The sequence below is a fragment of the Pipistrellus kuhlii genome, unplaced genomic scaffold (genome assembly GCF_014108245.1).
Source record: "Pipistrellus kuhlii isolate mPipKuh1 unplaced genomic scaffold, mPipKuh1.p scaffold_m20_p_7, whole genome shotgun sequence".
NCBI lineage: Eukaryota > Metazoa > Chordata > Mammalia > Chiroptera > Vespertilionidae > Pipistrellus > Pipistrellus kuhlii.
Window position 1 is genome coordinate 27687667 of NW_023425573.1, and position 16181 is coordinate 27703847.

Genomic DNA, 16181 nt, shown 5'->3' on the forward strand with positions numbered 1-16181 from the left:
GCTTTATTCTGCACCTTCACCGAGTCGTGAGTTAGGTGAGAGGAAGTACACAGATTGGAAGTCTACCATTGAATGAGTTTTGGCTGGCGTGTACACCCGTGAAGCGGCGGTCAAGACGCTAAGCATATTCATCTCCCAACGTCTCCAGCCCCCTGCCCAGCCCTCCTGCCCGATCTGCGCTGTCCCTGCGGAGAATTTACCAGAAATGGGCTCACACGGTGACAGGCCCCTCTCTGTGTGGCTTCATTTGGTCTGTGTGCTGACTCTGAGGTTCACCCATATCCTGTCGTGCTCTCTCACTGCCAAGCGGTGATCTGCTGTGTGGACTTCCCGCCGTTGATTCTGCTGATGGCTGTCCAGTTGTGTCCAGGGTCTGGCTTTAATGTAAAGCTGCTGTGCATGCCTACGTACAGTCCCCCTTCTTTCGGGAGACGACCCGCAGTGAAGTGGCTGGGTGCATACCATGCTAAAAACCGCCACGCTCTTCGGTTTTACACTCCTGCCTGCTGGGTGGGGTCTCCCTTTTGGGTTTAAGGTCAGCAGGCTGCTGGTGGCGATGCTGGGGAGAGCACCTGTCCCTTAGAAAGAGGGCTTGGCAGCCAGGTCTCATGGCGGTGAGGTGACTTGTACTGATGGGTATGGGTAGAGGCCGGAAGAGGTCAAGTGGGAAAGAGGGGTGACCACCTCAGGGGTCCAGGAGCTCAAGGGGGAGGAGCTGTGACCACATATGTTCACGCTTGTGAAAATCAGACCTCCCAGGCTCTTTAAAGCGACAAAAAATGAGCACTGTCTCGGTGAAATCAGCATTCGGAGTTGTGGGCACAGGGAGCGGGCACTGGGGTGCGGCCGGTAGAAGGCCAGGGTGGATGTCCACAGTCAGGCCGTGGCTCCTCTGCATCATTGTGACCCAGCCTCAGCTTCCCTGCTTGTACATCCAAGTGTTTGGCCGCGCACCGTGATTCTCCATGAAGGGCGGGGGTTGGGGGGGGGGAGGGCTGTTTTGTTCCCAGGGGACATTGGGCAGTGTCTGGAGAAGTTGTGTTTGTCACTGTGTGGGGACGGAGGTGTGGGGACCAGGATGCTGCTGAACAGCCTGGGGCACGGGCAGCCAGGCTCCCTGCAGTGTTGCCCCCGCCTCTTTGGCCCTTTCCAGTCTTGCCCTGCAGCTCAGTCTGCGGGGTTTCTCGGCACGGGGTTCCTTGGCACACGCTTTCTTTCCAGGTGGGACCAGGCGGCATTGGGCGAAGGAAGGCGCATGCCCCTGCGTGCTCTGGAGACTGAGTCCTTGGTGAGGAAGGACGGCCCATTCCCGGGTCTAACGCAGGCCCTGGGTTGGGTGCGGGGAAGCCAGGGTCTGCGTGAGCCTCATCAGCTCTTCCTCCCCTACGTTTTCTAGAAATGGGCTCCCCTGTGGGGATGCCACTTCCTCTTCCTCTCCTCCAGGTGTGGAGTAGCAGCACCTGCCCCGCAGCTCTTTATGACTAACAGCTGCCTGGCAGCGGCACAGGGCAGTCCTGACAGACTGCTCTGATAATTCACCTCCGAGAGGGGGAGAGAGAGAGAGAGAGAGGGGGGGGGGGTGTCTCAGGGCAGGTACTCCCTGTTCTAGCCAGGAGCACGTGGAAACTTTGCTATGCAAATCTTGTTGGGGACTGCACTGCGTGGAGCGGTGGATCCCTCCACAGCCTGGTGCTTACCGGGTGGGGAGCAAGCCCTGGCAGTGTCCTCCTTTTCAAAGATGTGCTCACAGTGGGGCTCAGGGTGTGGGGGGAGAGGGCACACGCTGCATCCTCAGAGTGCTGGGAGCCAGCGTTTATCTTGTTGGGAGTTGGGTGTCAGTTGTCTTACTTTTGGGAAGAACTACCAAGGGTGGGGAATGCTGGTTTTGTTGCCATGGGAATAGGAAGCTCAGCCAGGCTCCCCGATTCCTGCTTGCCCCGTGGACAAGCCCTGGTCCAGCTGCTGCACAGAGTCCTCTGAATCCATCCTGCCTCAGTTCAGCTCTCCCGTGTCCCTCAGGGCCACCGACCTCTTCCTTCTCGCCTCCCAGAGAACCTTCCCAGAGGCCCCTCTTCAGGGAGTTCAGACACATGAGTGAAAATCCTCCTGTTACGTGCTTCGGACTCTGTCAGAGGCATGCGCCGTGCCGTTAGGAAGAGTGAGGGGTTGGTGGCTGGGCCGGCCGCGCTGCCGAGTGGTGGGTTCTCGGGGGCAGCACCGCCTCGCACGCAGTGGCGGTCATGCCTCTTCTGCTCTGGTTTGCAGTTTTATGGAGACCGTGTGTACTTTCCCAGTTCCAATGTGGCCGCACTAGCTTTTCCTTGGCACGAAACTATCTTAAAACTTCGAGATCATGAGGTGTGAATATGTATTGTACCCTCCCCTCCCCCATGTTCTCAGGGCTGCTTTGATTAGGCAGCTGGTGTGTGGGGAGTGGCCTTCCCAGTTCCACATGCACAGGTGTGTTCTCTTCCTGTTCCCAGCACCTGTCCGGGGCTGGCCGCTGGCCTGGGATCTGACCTTAGGGCTGGAAGCCTTTAGCCTGGTGCATTGAACATGTCCCTGCCTCGGAGTCACCTGGACAGCGTGTGAGAACCGGCTGCCAGCCCTGCCCCAGAGGTTCTGACTCAGGAGGTCCGTGCAGCCTGTGGTGTTGCTCCCTAACATTCCCAGTGCTGCTGCTGCTGCCGCCGCCGCCACCACCGCTGGGTACCCACTTTGGGAACCACTGCTCCAGGGTCTCCCAGACCTGGTGTCCTGGTAGGACCACAGCAGCATACCTGACAGGGTTCAGCAGCCTCAGGAGCATTGCTGTCCTGTCCTGCCCCTGCATCTGGACCAGCCAGTAGGCCTTTCTCAGTTAAAAAAACCAGACTCCTCCCACGCTGATCCTCCTTGAGAACTGTTGCACTCCCCCAAGTACCTAATGCTTTTACAGCTTTTCATGTGCTGACAGTGGACGGCCCCTTGGATTCTGTCCAGGTGCCCTACGACCTGCCGCACAGGGTTGCACTTCCCTTGCCTCCTCGGCTTGCGTGTGACAAACACATTCGTGTTCACGCGATAAAGCACGAGTGGTCCTCGCAGGTCTCGTCTCCGTGTGAGCATCTCTGCTCAGATGTCCCCGGATGCTGACCTGGTGATTCATGCTCCACAGCTTCCTTACCCATAAATAGATCCCAAAACAAATCTGGCCGGGCTGTGCCCTGCTTAAAAGCCTTTAATGGCTCAACAGGGCTTTCAGAATGAAGTTGAAATTCCTGGCCTCACCCCTAAGCCCTTTTAGAACAAGTCATGGGGTAAATAAAGACATGAACAGGGAGCTGCCTGGTTTTGCTCCTGGGGGTGAAGGGGGGTGCGGTAAGGAGGGCTCCTTGTGATGGGCCTGCCTGGTCTTGCCCCTCCACGAGGGCACCTACTCAACAGATAGTTCCTGGGTGGGGGGCACCTGAACTGCCGGTTTGGGTCCTGCCTCTCTTTTCCTAACTCTGCTGAGGGAGGTAGCAGTCAAGTGTCCCTTTCCTTGGAGGCCAGTCAGATGGCTGCTGACGGAGAAGCCAGGTGTGCGCCTGTGCACGTTGTGTAATGGTGGGGTCATTGGTTTCTCCCCAGCATGGGCTTCGAGCGCTCAGGGACTGTGGCTGTGGGACTACCCCCAGTATCACCCAGGCCGGCTGTGTGGTGAGAGGGCCATGGACCCTGACTGGTGAGGGTGGAGGGATTAAGCGGTGGCCTTGAAGGCATCTTCCCTCAAAGGGACCATGTGTCGCAACAAGGACCACGTCTGGTGTATAGCACACTCATTCAAGGTCGGCCCCGGGAGAGGCTCACGGCGGTGGTCATCAGTCAGCCAGGCCGTGTGCCACGACTTAGGGGGGAAGAGGGTGGGGGTGGCCCTGCTGCCATTTTAGAAATTGCCTTCAGAATTTAGGGCACACACACAAAAAAACAGACCCTAATTAACCAGACTCCCCAACTCAGGGAGTAAGCAAATTCCGACTGTTCCAGTGCAAAGAATGTCTGCTTAAGGCAGAGATCATGTGAACTACTCCTGTATGGCAGTGCATGCTGTGGGAGGTACGCCTCGCTTGATGTTCGACTCTGCTCCCCAGCCTGGAAATAGACCCGACCCTCTCATCCCCAGAATATGTGACTCGAGCCTTCCTTATGGCGTTCTCTGCTTCTCCTCAAGGTGCAACTACTGGTCAAGGGGCATGTTCTATGGCATTTAAGGATCATCTTTGAATGAAGTCCAGCGCTGCTGCTTTGGAGCTGTGTGCTCTGGGGGGCGGGAGGCGGATGTCACTTGAATTCTGAGCCTCAGTGCCCAAACTCGGTGGGAAATGATTGTCAGTGCCTGGCCCTTGTGTAGCCAGAGCTACAGCTGGTCTCGTGGACTGCCCGCCATCTGGCTCCTGTCACAGCTGGACACCCTCTGACAGATGTTTGCTCCCTCAGGACACTTAAGGTTTTCTCCGTAGTCCGAGGGTCAGGGGAGTGGATGGGAGCCTTCGAGAGTAGGCCGTCCTCCTCCACTGTAGGTGGGGGAGAGAGTGGGGATAACACCCTCTGTAGGGTGGTTGACCTGAAAGTCAGCTGTGCAGGTGCTGGTGATGGGCAGTGGCAGGCGCATCCTCGGTCCTGCAGGGCAAGAATGGCCGGACAGGGACACTGTGGGGTAGGGGAAGGGCCTGGTGTCTGCCTCAGTCTGCAGGGCTGTCCTGACAAACCAACACAGCCTGGGGGACTTACGCAACAGATGCCTTTCCTGATATTCTGGAGCTGGCGGTCTGGTGTCGCAGGTTCTGATGACAAGTCCTGCTTAGAACCAGGGGGTCTGCCTGGGTGAGGTGGGAGGCTGCCCGGAGATGTAAGCTTTTGTCTTCTTTCCCTGCTGGGTTTGGCAGTGAAAGCTGCAGGGTGGTTAGGAGTGCAGGCTTGTGGGGATCTAAGTATATACGTTTGTATCCAGGAGAAAGTGGACAAACTCATTCGGGTGGGACTCTAACCCAAAGGCCTGGTAGTCTTGAGCCTTTCTCCCGAGGCCGCTGGTTTCTCCCGAGGCCGCTGTCCTTGGCTTGTGGCTGAACACTTTCTCCCTCTGTCCTCACACGCCTCCTTTTGTACACAGCCCTGGTGTCTGCCTCTCTCCCATATGGATACCAGGCCTTTGGATTAGGGTCCCACCTGAATGACCTTAACTTTACCTCCTCAAAGACCCTATGTCCGCATACAGCCATATTGGGGGTTAGGGCTTCATAGCAGTTTGAGGGGTGGGGAGACACAATTCAGTCCACTGCACCGTCCTTCCCTGCCCCTGCCTCCTCCATCATCGTAGGATTTGCTGATGAGCGTCACGGTGTCGTTATCCACTGCGATGGGGCGCTGTTGGCACGGCTGGGTCAGGTGCTGCCGCTGGTCCGCTGGTTCAGAGTTGAATTCCAGAGCCAGTGGATCCAGGGAACAGCCAACTTCTGAGCCTGAACTGAACTGTGTCCTTTCATTTTTATTATAATTTATTCTTATAGTGTCTTTATGCACATTATGTGTGATGGTATATCTAATGATGCCTACCTCATAGTAATTTATGTGTTTATCTTAATTGAGGTTGCAGAGATTGATTTTTATGGGGAAAAAGTAACACGTGATTTTACAGCTTCAAAATGTGTTTAAAGCAAAGCAATGTGTTTTAAAAAAACAATATATAGATTATGAAAAAGATACAGTTCTGTTAAAAAGAGAAGCCTAGTGCAGTGGTCGGCAAACTCATTAGTCAACAGAGCCAAATAGCAACAGTGCAACGATTGAAATGTCTTTTGAGAGCCGAAAACAGACTTCTGCGCACGGACCACGAAGTTTCAACCGCACTGTACATGGGCACCTGCACGTGGTATTTTGTGGAAGAGCCACACGCAAGGGGCCAAAGAGCCGCATGTGGCTCATGAGCCACAGTTTGCTGACTACTGGCCAAGTGAATAATAGAAAGATGGTTCGCGGGAGGCTGCAGCCCTGGGCACCTCCCTGGGTTCTGAGCATTGCTGCCCGCTATGCCTCGCACGCGGCCCAGAAAGGACGTGCAGAGGAAGGGGCAGGCTGACCAGCTTACCCTCCCCTGGCCTCAGACCACGGCGTTCCTGTCACCGTGGCTGCTCTTTCTGTCCTCTGACATTGAATCCAGGGAAGCCCACCTGCATGTTTGCAGCCATCCCCAGGCCCAGGTGTGGGCAGTCTGTACTCCTTCACCTGCGGACAGTGATCTTTCAATGCTTTTCACAGAGGGTTTTGGTAAGGTTTTTTTTTTTTTTTTAATTCTCACCCGAGGATATTTTTTCCACTTTATTTTTTTTAAGAGAGAATGATGAGGAGGGGAAAAGAGGGAGGGGGAGAGAGAAACATCAATGTGAGAGAGACATTATTGCCTTCTTTTCACACACAGTCTGGGGCCAGGGACCAAGTCTGCAACTGGGACTTGACCTGGTAACTCTTTGGTGATGCTCTAACCACTGAGCAAACAACTCAGGGCTTGATAAGCATTTTAAAGGAGACAGTGCAATTGGCTCTCAGCCCAAGTCCCATGCCCCCCACACGGTGTCTGCGGAGACCTTCTGGGATTACCCCTGGCCCCTGGCCCGGACTTCGATCTCCTGTTGTCCCGTGCTAAGTGGTGGCTGCTGCAGGCCAGCCTGTGTCAGCGGTCCCTGCAGTCACCTGGGGAGTGGGTGGCTCAACCTCCAGGACATCTCTCTCAATGCAGCCCACGGAGACAGAAGAGCAGGTTCAATGTTGAACGCTTTAACAGGAAAATAGCCTCCGGCCCACACACAACCCAAGAAGGAAAAAATGAATGATGAGTTGCTTTTTAACCCCGCAACCCAGTATTCCTTCCTGCCGTTCTGTTCTGTACGGCTGGACTGCTTCCAGGGGGTGAGGCCTCTTCAGGAGGGACACACCCGGCTGCTGCTCTGCTGGTATGAGCAGCCCCTGGTGGGCGTCCTCCGGGCCCCTGCCCGCCTTGGGGTCAGAGGGGAGCCTTTGTCCTCCCGTCTCTCACTCATCGTTTCCACTTGCTGGGGAGCTCTCAGGAAGAAAGCCCTCCTTTCCCCGCTGCTCTGGTCTCTGCCCACCTGGGAGCACAGTGATTGCCGGGCATCTCGGGAAGGGAGCAGTTTCCTCCCAGCCCAGCTTATCGGTGCCCGGGACAAGATCCAGACTCGGGTGGGACCCCCAGAGCCGCTCCTGGGAGGATGGGCGGGCTCCCTCTGGCCTTCAGTTTCCCTCTTTCCCTCCCATGAGCCAATGTTGAAGAGCGTTATATGCTCCCCAGGAGGAAACAAGTGTTCATGCGGTTGCAGAGCAGGCCGTATTGGTGTCTGCAGGGAAGGGACCCTGTGGGTATTGAGGGGAAGGTGGCTCTTAGTGGCCAGATGGCCTTGGTTTGAATATCCCGCTGACTGTGGTGTGGCGGGCGGCGTGACCTCAGCAGGCTGGAGCTCAGCCTGCCCCCGTCCACCCATTGCCTGTGAGCTGTGTGGTGAGCGTTGAAAGGAGCGAGTCACACACGCTCTGAACTCGGGGCCTGGCTCAGTGGAGACACTACTTACTCGGTGCTTCTGATTTGCGCTGTGATCTTGGTTGTCCCGGCGGCACCATTGTCAGGTGCGAACTGGCTGAACGTGGGCCACCGAGGCTTGTGCGGTGGGCCCTGGACCCAGTGGCACCCACAGACCTTGGTTCTGATGACAAGTCCTGCTGAGAACCAGGGGGTCTCCCTGGGTGAGGCGGGAGGCTGCCCGGAGATGTAAGCTTTTGTCTTCTTTCCCTGCTGGGTTTGGCAGTGAAAGCTGCAGGGTGGTTAGGAGTGCAGGCTTGTGGGGATCAAAGTATATACACGTTTGTATCCAGGCCACTACAGGGCGGCGGGAAGTCTTGAGCCTTTGAGCTGAGAATCTGGAGAGAAGGGAGGATGCAGGCAGATGGTTGCTCCTAACGGATGCGCCTCTGCCACTGTGGTTGTCACTCAGGTAGGTCTAACCAACCCACCCCCCATATCCCCGAGACCTTCTCCCAGGGGCCTGGAGGCTGCACATGCCTCACCTTTTCCTTCCCGTCACTCAAGTAGGAAAGTAGAAGGTTGTAACCGAAAAGCTTGCCCAGCAAGGTCCTGCTTGTTCCCGGAGCGAGGGAGAGAAAGGGAGAGAACGTGCCTCCAAGGGAGGGTCGTGGGCCTGCGTAACCTTCCTTTTCTCAGCCTCAGCCGTCTCGTCTTGGATCCGGCATAATAAACGCCAGCTTCGGGTGTCTCCTTGGTTCGATTCTTGGATATTGCTGGCTAATGGGGTATGAAATTCTAGATAAACTAATTCTGTGCTCAAACTCTAGGGAAAATGTCTCCATTGCAGAGGAGGATTTTTCATTTGGGGGGAAAAAAAAGCTTTAAAATGTATCCTGTATTCCTTCTGACTCTGTGAAATGTGTCACCTTAAGATGTTAGCGTTAAATTTCTTAAGGTGAGCGGGTGGGGCAGGCATGAACTTCAGCAAAGGAAATTGAATTGATCACTTTTGTTTGTTTCCCTTTATGTTTGGGTGGTAACTGCTTACTGTTACCTTTTTGTTTTATATGACATCTCCCTGGAAACTTGAGATAGTGATGTGATTTTTAGGCAGATGTCTCCATTACAAGGGAGAGAGGACTGGTGTATAACGTGGGAAGACAGAGTTGGAGCTGTAACAGGGTGGCTGTTTGTCAAAGTCAAGGCCACTCAGCCACATGGACACAGAGGCATACCTCCTGGGTTGATGCAAACCTGTACGCCAGCTCTGACAGGCGTCCGCGAGGGAGCACAGGCATCCTGGCCGGTCTCCACCCCGGGGACTGCTTGCGCATGGCTGTTGCCTTTGCTTATCAGCCATCTCTGTTCACTTGGAAACTGCCAGTTTGATTTTTATTTTTGCAGTGAGAAAATCATTGCTCGATGATGTAGAATGTTGCTCTTGTAATCCTGTTACATAAAATGATTTACATTTAAAAAAAAAAGCCTCTTGTGAATAAGTTAGGGTAACAAGGAATGAATTGTTTGGAGAAGAGAAAGAAACCCTAAAAAATAAAGCTTATACGCAACGGGAGCCTTACAAGATGACTGTGCATCAGTTAAGGTCAGAAGGAGATGCTATGAGGACGTGAACTACGGGGTGATGTGTGCAAGACCATTGCCATCCTGGGATTGGAAATGTGAGGCACTTGTTGCTTTTTGAGGCTGAGAGTAGTTATAATACACAATACACTTAAAGGTGGAAAGAACCCTCTTTCTCTCAAACCATTGATGAATGTGGGTGAATTCGGGTTTGTTCTGCCAATATTTTCTTCAATAAAAAACAATGTATGATTGCATTGACTCCAGAAAGTTTGCACCAGTTTGCCCTCCAAGGTGGAGAACGACCCCCTTCTCCACCCTGGCATGCCGGGCATTGCAAGTTAGAGGGCAGTGCTGGAATGGGTGGCCTTTCCCAGGCCTGGGGCAGACAGCCACCAGCACACCGAGGTTCCCTCCCGCACCACCGGCCCTCGCACAGGTGTCTTTTCTGTCTTTACTCCATAAGGGTATGAATGTGGCCTTTTGGCTGACCTCAGGCTGAACTTAGCAGCAGGGTGTGCGGGAGGAGCCGGGAGAGGTGGTGAGACTGTCATTTTCATGTCAGCAATGAACACATTCTGTTTGCCCCGTGCTCCATGGAGGCACTAGCGTTGATCATGGTTTGGCTATTGCTTACTTGATTGTCCTGCCATGTATTTCTTCTTTTCCTTCCTAGTCCTTGATGCCGACTGTTTCCAAGGGCTGCAGAACCCCCATTTCCCTTGCTGGGGAATCTAACTTAGGGGTACGATCGTTAGGACACGGGCCCTTTTCTGCCGTGGAAGATGATTGTCCTAAGTCCTCTCCAGGGACCTGGCATTCTGACCGCATGCGGAGGTTGCTCTGTGCTGCTGGTTGTGTAGTTACCCTTGAATGAGCCTCTACCGTGTGCGAAGAATTTCATGTGCATTGGCTCCTCTTAAAATATCTGTGGATCCGTGTTATCTCATCATGAGGATTAAGAGACTCAGAGAACGTGCACCTCACATAAGGCCCCACGGGCGGCGAATCTCCAACCACGTTTGGTGTCCAGGTAAGCCCGATTCCAGAGCCCACGAGTGGGGATTGAAGTGGCAGGTGATGCTGAAGGTGCGAGTATGTGCATGGGGTGGGGCGGTGCACAGCCTGCATCTAGCTGTTCTCCTCCGAGAGTCAGCACCAATGCCTGGGAGCTCTGGCCGAAAGCTCCAGCTCCCACATCATAAACTCTGAGAGCCTGGCGGGAAAAGGACACTCTGCACTCCAGGTGATTTTCTTGCTGTGCTGATCTGTCCCCACCTGCGTGATCCTCTGTGCGATGCACACCTCTGCAGGCAAATCTTCTGTGGGACCATCATGCATTTCATCCCTCATGCTGCCCTGTTCAGAGTTCCTAGGATGCGTTGTAGCGTGGACCATTTTTCTACAAAATCGTGCGGGGAAACCCAGGCGACAGTGGGGAGAAGAAGCCAGCCTCGAGGGAGTAACCAGGTGCTTTTCCTGCCGGACTCCCCATCCTTCTCTGCTAGGACTCAGGCGACCAGCCACCCAGGGGGACGGATTCCTGCCCGGGCACATGGCTTTCCAGGGAGCAGAGGCTCCGCTCCGATTCCAGGCGCTGGCCCTGGCAGGAGAGAGTGCACATGGCAAGGAAGGCCGATGCAGGCGCCTCCTTGCTCCCCTTTTCATCCGCGTCAGCCTTTTCACCATGCGCACGTGCACACGTGAAGTGCCAGGTAGAACTAGTTCAAGAAAAGGCAGATCCGTGTGGGACGGCGAGTGCGTTGAAGAGGGGGTGAGGTCGCGGTGCCGACCCTCATTATGTCAGGTACTCCTAAACGCAATTAGGAGTCGGCCGGCCCTGCCCCGTGGAGGCGCGGGAGGAATTGATCTCAGGACAGCATTTGGGTTTCCGCCGCACATGAAATGACTGCCTCTCCTCTTGATCCTCCCCTCTCTCTGTTCCTCGTGGCAGGTAGTGAGGCGCAGTGTCCTGGCAAAAGGTTTGCTCAAAGACCCCGGGGGCCGGGGCTGGGCCGGGCCAGGCGCCCCTTGGCGAGGCCTCGGCCGGGAGCTCCAGCCCTTTCATGCTTTGTGTGTTCTGGGCTCACGCTTTCATTTCTATAGAAAAGGCTTTCCGCTGCCTTTAACAAAACTTGTATTTTCATGCTTAATAAGGGAGCGAGTGCGACACACAATGAGCTCAAGGACTCGGATGTGGAGGCAGGTTCAGAGGAGGGACAGTGCTCACGCAGGTCTGCCTGCTGGCGGGCGGCTGCTTCCCAGAACTTTCTCCGAGTAGGGGCTTTGCTTGCAGCCCAGGGCCCTGCTCCTTGGACCTCTCCAGGGTCTGGCCGTAGAGGCCTGGCTTTCCCGCAGGACTCGGGCCTTTGCTTCATTCCTGCTGCAGGCTTATCCCCCAGAGGGCCTCACCTTTAAAACTTACGTTGTGACGCCACTGCATTTCCCTTTGCTGGTGGCTTCTTGCCCCTGAAGGGTAAGTAACCTCCATTTTTCTTAGGGGAAGTCCTAAGACTCTTTTAAGGACGGATAAAATATTCAGTGTTCTGTGAACCGGGTCTCCCGTTGGCCCTCTGGGGAAGGGGGTATCTGCCTTCTTTGTGGCCCCAGCTTGTTTTCTTTTAAAAAAAAACAATTTTTACTAATTTCAGAGAGGAAGAGAGAGAGAGAGAGAGGGAGAGAGAGAGAGAGAGAAACATCCATGATGAGAGAGAATCATTGATCAGCTGCCTCCTGCAGGCCCCACACTGGTTTAGTCCGCATCCCAGGTATCTGCCCTACCGGGAATTGAACTATGACCTCCTGGTTCATAGGTTGACGCTCAACACTGAGCCACGCTGGCTGGGCCCCAGCTTGTTTTCTTACAGTACAGTCAAATGGCACTTGGCGTGTGTGTGCTCAGGTGTGTGTGTGTGTGTGTGTGTGTCTGACTGTGCACCATGTGGGCATTGGTGCATGGGTGTGTCCTCAGGCACAGGTACTGGGCCCGGCCCTCCTCATACCCCATACCGTGCACCTTGGGGCTTGGTCTGTGTATCACTGAGTGGATGCATGTGCCCCCCTCCCCCCGCGGGAGAGCTTCCGTTGGGTTCCACACCTGGTGTTTTTAGACTGTGTGTCATGGAGACAGTGTGTCCTTTTTCCTCAGCCCCTGGTGGCTTTGTTTTCCTCCCCGTTCTGCTTCTCTGTACCTCCCAGCGTGACTACTCATAGTTCCCTGCTTTTCAGCTGGGGCAGGCACTGGAACCTAACCAGTTTGTTCATTCATTCACTCACCCATGCGTTGTTCGGCAGGTTGAGTGGCTCCCATGTGCTGGAGCCCTGCCAGGTACTGGGGGAGGGAGGCCAACCCAGGCACAAGTTCACCTTCCCAGAGCCAACAGGTGTGTGGGAGAAGGACTCAGTAAAACACTAGTAAAATGTGTAGCTAGTAAAACACAACAAGAAAAGAAGGCAGCAGGGAAGGGGTGTGAGCGTGTGTGGGGAGTGTGCTGCAGGTGGAGTGGATCGCAGGTGGCATGCTGAGGAGGGGCACCTGACTGCTTGCCAGCTCACCCAAGCCAGAGGGAGAGTGGAAGGATGGAATATCCGCATAGGGTGCATGGAGCCCTGAGGTGGAAGGGGCCTGGAGGTTTCTGGGAACAGAGGGTGTGGGGGGCAGGGCTGATGTGGACTCAGAGAAAGGGGCTGAGTCCCAGCCGGGGCAAATAGGCTCTGGTGGCTGTGGGGCAGCTGCAAGAGGGTCGCACTTGTAGGTACAGCCCAGCTCAGGTTCCTCCATCAACTCCCGTTACTGGCCACGTGGAAAGTAGGAGAAATCTTTTGATTCTGATGATCACATCCAATGTTAGAATTGTTGAACCTGTGAGAGATTTCAGGTTCAAATGATTAACTCTGAATCCTCCCAGTAATTCTCTCAGTAATTGAGATGGCATTGGCTGTGGGTCATGGTTGTTTATTTTTATTTATTTATTGAAGTTATTGGGGTGACATTGGTCAACAGGAACATACAGGTTTCAGGTGTGGGGTCATGGATGTTTTAAAGCCAGTCACTGAGTGATCCAGGGACTTAGTACTGAAAGTCACTATAATCTCCCTCCCCCCCCCCCCCGTTTTTTTTTATTTGCACGGCATCACGTCAGCCACATTTAAAAGTTTGCACCTTTGTCACCAGAAAAACTGCCATGCTTTCCCCTACTTAGCAGGCCCAAGACTTTTTCTAGTATGTGTGCCAGCCGCACTCAGTGTTTCAGGTTAGCTCTTAATTCATGTTTTCTGCGGCTGCTAATATGCCTAATATAGTCATAATTGCTGCACGTTCAACATTACAAACTAAATCTCAGCTTATACCCTATTCTCCTGGGATAAATTCAGAGAACAGCTATAAAGCCTAATCCATATCGTGGTGTTGTTGAAAAGAAAATAGGTTTATCGGCTTATTTGGAGCCTTTGAATGTTTATGGTTGTATAGATCCCAGTATTCCTGACCTGTGTGGACGCTGGACAAGAAGATACCTATTAAGAAGGGCTCCTGGTGACTAACTGTGCCTAAATAAAATAAACAAGCAACAAGCAAACAAAAACCAGAGCCTAGCAGTTATTTCTACACAGAAGGTCCTCATACAAACTGCACTTCAGGGAGAAGCCTGCATTGAACTGCCTGTCTGCCCTGTGTCTCTGCCATCTGAGCCTGCCTTATAAAGCAGTTCCTGGAATCCTGTGTTAGTTAACCAATAGAATTTAGGCAGTCCCCATCCATTTGGAGCTGTGCATCCATCGCCCCAGCATCATCTTCACTGACCCGTCAGGAGTGGCTCCATACTGACCAATCAGGACTTTGCTTTTGGACCAATCAAACCTCGAGGATTTGGAGTCCTCCTTGACATGAGGATAAACCAATTAGGGCCCCGGGTGGGGACTTTGTCAATATAAGGCAGTTCTCTCTGGCTCTGAGAGCACTTTTCCTCTCCAGAAGACTGCACTTTCTTGGCTGGAGATGAAATACTGAAGATGTTGCCCCAGGCCAGAGCACAGTGTGGGATAGAGCCTGGCATAGAGCAGAGCAGAGTGGTCTGGCCATAAAGGGACCTCCTCACAGCTGCCTGTTCTCACAGCCATGCAGTATCACAGTTGAGCTCTTTGCACTGAATAAAGTTTTCTTGTTCACTGCACCCCAATTTGGGGATTTCCTGTTGGTGTTGAATCTATGCCAATGACCATTGGTAATATAAAATCTGGATTTCCATGGAAGGGACAAGATCAGTTTTTAGTGGAGGCAGATGGTGTATTTATGTGATATGCATTGCTCAGTCCTAGAATGGACTACACTCAACTGCCTGAGGATGTGCAGGTCTCTTGCAGGCTTTGGAAGAAGAGCCTCAGCTCGCTCGCTCTGTGTGTGTGTGTGTGTGTGTGTGTGTGTGTGTACATGTGTACACTTATACACCTCTGCACAGGGGTTGCTCCTCAGCTCAGAGGTCCCATTCTCTGGAAAGTTCTCTCTGCACAGGATTTTATAGGCCTTGCTATCACCTTGTTGATGGAGAAAATTGTCACCTCCTGGTCCCTCCCACTGTAGAGCCGCCTTCTGCCTCTGGTCCATTTCAGACCATTAATCTTCCGTGTTCAGCTTCCTTTCCCACCTCGTCCAACGGTCCCCTCTTCTGGATGCCCTTTGCTTGGAGAGGACATTTCTGAAGTGTGTCTGTCGTCCAAGTCAGGGTGGAATACCCTTATTTACTGTAAGGAAGAATAAGAGGAAATATGTCTTTAACGCTTACTATTGTCTTATTATAGCATTTAAACACCACTTATAAAAAGTGGAAAACTGTTTTTGTTTTTTTTAACCTATAGTTACTTGACTATAGCATTTTAAACCATTTTCCCCAGTGGGAAGCAGAAAGAAAAAGTTGGTTGTGTCTCATTGACTACTTCTTAAATTGTTTACTGTTCAAATATACCATCTGCCTCCACTAAAAACTGAGTTCTTCCATATAAATGTTCAGCTGTGGTAAGGAAGCACAGCAAACCTGCACTTCCACCTGCCAGCATTCTTCATGCAGCTCCTCAGGGACCTTTCAAGTTCCTACATTCCTCTTATCTGCTGAATCCTCCCTGCCCTCACCCCAGCTAACTAGGATCCTAAATTTTCTGTTCTTTATTCCCTTTCATTTCCAGCTTTACCATTTATACAGGTATCACCAAAATATGTACGGCTCAGCTGCACCTGTTTTTGTCAACGTTACATGAGTGTAATTTATCTGTAGGACTCGCTTTTGTTCCTGAGTCACGATACTATGTGTAGATGTGGCTTCTTCCTCTTCAGTGCTGCATAGCATTCCGCTTTAAGAACCATACAGTATGAGCACCATTGTGGTTCTTAATCTTTCCAGTGGCTTCACCCCCCCCCCCCGACTATGGATATTATTTGGCATTTTTAATGGTCAAGGACCCAGGTTATGAATGATCCATTTGTTCCAGGGACGAAGTTGATATTCTTTGTGAAAGCAGAGTTATTGCTCTCCAGGGCGAAACTATTTGCATGCCTCCTGCCTTCCAGTTTCATTTTTTGCAACCATTCCTCTGAGCAAGACCCGGGGAGCAAAGTGCAGCTCAGATAGCGAGTCCCTGAGGGCCAGTTGTCAGAGAGCCCGAGGCCCAGCGCTTGAAGCCAGAGGGCAAGGATCCATCCTGAGCGCCAGGGCCAGGCCTCGGGTCATGGCCTTGGCCTTGGACATATGGGAGCGGAACTGAACGCTTAGATGAAAAGGAAGCAATTGATGGAGTGAGTTTCCTCCTGTGCTCAGCAGCTCCGTCTGTCCGGTCTGAAGCACTCAGCAGCTCCCAGCCTCCACTGCCACCAAAACCAAACCAAACCAAACCACACTTTTCCTTTCTGATAATACCTGGTTACTGCTTAAAAAAGCAAAAATCAAACAGTACCAGGAAAACCCCAAGTCTGTAAATCCTCCTCACCCACTAATACCTCGAGCTTTAGGTGTCCATTCAGATTTTAAAAAATGCTTATAAAACTGTATATATGATTTCT

The 16181-nt window shown here is 52.9% G+C and overlaps 1 protein-coding gene across 5 annotated transcripts in view; it reads left to right on the top strand.

Annotated features, from left to right (window-relative positions):
- Window positions 1–16181, top strand: part of AGAP1 (ArfGAP with GTPase domain, ankyrin repeat and PH domain 1) — a 396133-nt gene that overhangs the window by 18106 nt on the left and 361846 nt on the right. The gene's annotated exons all lie outside the window — the stretch shown is intronic.